Source organism: Tupaia chinensis, unplaced genomic scaffold (assembly GCF_000334495.1).
Source record: "Tupaia chinensis unplaced genomic scaffold, TupChi_1.0 Scaffold000600_1, whole genome shotgun sequence".
Taxonomy (NCBI): domain Eukaryota; kingdom Metazoa; phylum Chordata; class Mammalia; order Scandentia; family Tupaiidae; genus Tupaia; species Tupaia belangeri.
In genome coordinates this window covers 6,879,109-6,883,097 of record NW_006160117.1, presented here as the reverse complement: position 1 = coordinate 6,883,097, position 3,989 = coordinate 6,879,109, and positions in this window count along the sequence as shown.

The following is a 3,989-nucleotide window of genomic DNA, read 5'->3' as shown; positions in this document are numbered from 1 at the left end:
GCACGTGCACTCACTGGAGAGACAGAGAGACAGAAAGCAAGAAATCACCCTGCAGGGGGGATGGCCAGGCCAAATCTCTCCTCCTCCATTATCCTCTCAGGATTTAGGGCACACACACACACACACACACACACACACCTGGTGTGACTTTTAAATGACCGGCTCTGGAACTCAGTCGGGACTACATGGAATTCCAGCAATGTAACCATTATACCATCTACTGGTCCCAGCAATTCATTTCTTATATTCATTCATTCATTCATAGTATCTCAATTCAGGTTCTTTTTTTTGCAATTGGCAGAAAATGTATCCCAAACAGGCTTATTCAAAATAAATTTATTAGTTTATGTAACTAAATAGTATAGGAGAAAGAGCTGGTTTTAGGTACTGCATGATCCAGAAGTTCAAATTATGTCCCCTAAAACTAGTTCCTGTCTCTCTTTTCCATACCTCAGTTCACTTCCTATAGGTTGATACCATTCTTTTTACCAAGTTTCCACTGTATTCATGATGGTTGTAGCAATTCTAGATCTTATATCTTCCCCAGGAAAAAGCAAGAGTGTGTCCCTAGATGGTCAATAAAAATCCATTGCATCTAATTGGCTCTGCCTAAGTTAAGTGCATATCCCTGAACCAATTGCTGTGATCTGAGGATGTAAGACTCTGACTGGCCAAGACTGAATAATGTGATCACTCTTGAAGCTGAAGTTGGAAAGACTTCACTAGAAGCACATGCACTTAAGGAGGAGAACAGTATCCTCTTACTCTTACCAAAGGAAATCTGGGACAATCACTAGAAGACAGGTTACTGGATGCTAGACAATAAAAAAACTTGGTCCATTGTATGTAGGTCAACTATATGTAAGTCTAAGATTAGATTCTCTGGAAACAAATCTTGAAATGAATAACTGAGTACAGAGGTTTACTTAGAAATTCTCTTGGGAAAGACATTTGTAAGGAAGTGAAGATGATAGGACTGGACAGAAGGAGGGACTGATTTGTGATGTGGTTGCAACCAGATCTATAGACTATCTCACATGCAGTGCTGAAAGTGGAATGGCCCATCAGAGTTGTTACAAATTGTGGCAAAGGTGCTTGGCCTTTGCCTCTCCACACCAGACAGTCTTTAGCTGTGGGCTACCCACTGGGAGAGTGCATAACTTTTGTGAGGCAGTTCTCTCTACACAAAGGCAATTCCCAGTGAGGGACATAAACATAAGTTGTCAGAAAGCAACAGTCCCTGGGGACAGCAGGAGGCATGGCAGTTAAGATGCTGGACTCTCTCATGGCCAACCATAATTCAAGTTCCAAACTTGGTGGCTTGAAAATTACTCTGGGTGCATGTGCATGTGTGCCCAAAGTCCCAGTAGGAGAATGGAGGACAAGGGATTGCAGTGCGACCATTCTCCCAGGGGGTGATTTCTATTTCTCTCTCTCTCTCTCTCTCTCACTCTCTCTCTCTTTCTCTCTCATGCAAATGCACATGCCTTATGGCAAAGATCTAAAAAGAAAAGCAATAGTCCCAATACTTAGGGATAGGTAAATTGCACTGATGCAAGGATCTTGGTGGAACACCACAGCGTCCACTACACATGCCTCTACCATTGCTATAATCTTAGGTCTCCTTATAAACTTTTTCTAATTCACCTACCCACTCATTTCCTTATTCCTACCTAGCCAGAATCAGTGTTTTACTTTCCTGTCTTCCCCTACCACCATTATCCACCCACAGGATCTGTAGCAAGCCTCTGTTGCTGGCCCATAGAGGGGAGAATTTTCTTAGGAAATTTATTTGTAATTCTCTCAACTTGGGAGTTGAGGAAGGTAGACAATTGATAGCCTGTGGATGAAGATTTTCTCAGAATATTGTTGAGCTTATATAGTATTGAGAAAAGACAAATTTGGACTAGCCAGTGGTGTGGCAGTAGGGTGGCTGAATCCCATGTAGCCAACTGCATGGATTGAGTCTCAGACCCAGTGGTCTGAAAAGCACAACAGGTGTGTGTGTGTGTGTGTGTGTGTGTGTGTGTGTGTGTGTGTGTCTGTGTGCTCCCAGAATCCTGAAAGAAGAATGGAGGAGAAGGTTTTTTGGTGTGGCCATCCACCTTGGGGATGATTTCTCACTTTCTCTCCCTCCTTCTCTCTCTGTCTGTCTCCCTTAAACAAATTTACATATCCTATAGCAAAAAAAAGAAAAAGAAAAGAAATGAGATTCACAATGAATTTATTCAGAAGTAGATATTAAGCATGTTTTCTATCTGAAATGTGTTTTCAAAAAAGGAATTGGAGATTGCTTTGTACCGGTCAAGTAAACTGTTCTTCTCTCCCCCTAAGTGTTTTTAATTCCCATTATTAATTATACTTGAATTCCAAATGAGAAAAAGAGGTTGAACCAATTTTTATTCAGCTCTCTCTTCTCAGTGATAGATAACCCCTGCTGAGTTGAGGGTCTTAGTAGAGATGAGCTACTGGGGAGTTGATCTTTATCCAACAGATAGGATCATAGGTGGTTAGAAGTGCAAGTTTTAGCAGGGAAAGGGAGGGATGTAAAAGACTAACATTGGTCACCAGCTGGAGTTGCTGAGATTTGTATTCCATACCATCCAGTTCAGATGATGGCCTGAAAACCAACTTTAATTTTTTGGCCCGTTCAAAATGAGTGCTGGTAAGTCTAGGGAGATTCATGTTCCAGAAGAAACATTAATCCACCATCTGTCACCAAATACATAACTCACAAGTCAGAGAATGATAAGAATGAGACAATGAATGTGTCCTGCCATAGGACCAGGGGCAAAGGAGTGGGGGTGGTAGTCAATTGGTGTCTCTTTCTTCTTTGTCCTTTATACCTAATAGATAGTTGAATATTTCCTCTTTAAGTGTCTCAGTATAAGAGGACTTGATTCAGTTGTTACTTGTGGCTATGATAGGGAAAACTAGAGTAGATTCCTCTGAATTCTTCTAGAAAGCTCAGAAGGCATTCTGGCATGCTTATTATTTAGGGTACTGGCCAGTATAGGTACAAGTGATAAATGAAAGTTAGATAGAAAGGGGAAGGAATATATGGGAAAATTCAGATTATAAATTTTCTTTTCTATTGAGAATCACCAAATCACGAAATAAAAAATCAATCAAGAGGTCTACACAGTAGAAAATTAATGTAATTTAAATAGGATATTTTAGTACAAAGAGCAGATTTGTTTGAATGTGATCCTGTGAACTCTTGTTGTGTTACAGGTAAAAAGATAATGACAATCAGGGATCGGCCCTTCCCCCAGAAGTAAGGGCTGCACCCAAGTTCAATTTTCCATGGGACTCTTCCTCCTTACTGGAGGACTGTAATATCCCGTTAACCTCAAGGTTCCAGACAATGTCTACAAACAGCTGTCATTCTAATTTCAGATTGGCTAGCATCAAACAGCCTTGGTAGTTCATCACTGACAAGGTTCCTCTGAGGCTGGCACTATGAGGAGGGATAGCAAAGGGGTAAGGGAGCCTCTCAGTGGAACCCAGAGTCACCCATCAGGTTCCTCTCACCAAGGCTCAATTAGCTACTACTGGCCAACCTACCAGCAGCAGAGACCAACACCTAGCCCACAGTATGGTACTAATTTTCAAGGATATCATCCAGCCACTTTGGCAAATTGGTGTGTGTGTGTGTGTGTGTGTGTGTGTGTGTGTGTGTGTGTGTGTGACTGTGGGTCAAAAATTCATTTGTTCCAAAATTGATTCATACTCTCAATATGAGTTTTCCTTCCCTATCTACTGTTCCCTTACCAGCACCACCATTCAAGAGTTTACAAAATGGTCATCTAATGACATGATAGCTCATAAAATATTACCTAAAACCAGTGGACCCATTTTACTGCAAAGGAGTGGCATATGACCATGAGCACCATTGGTCTTATTATGTACCTCATCACTCAGAAGACAGCCTAATTAAATGGCCCATCAAAGGCCCACCTAACTTTTTAGTTTTTAGATGATACCCT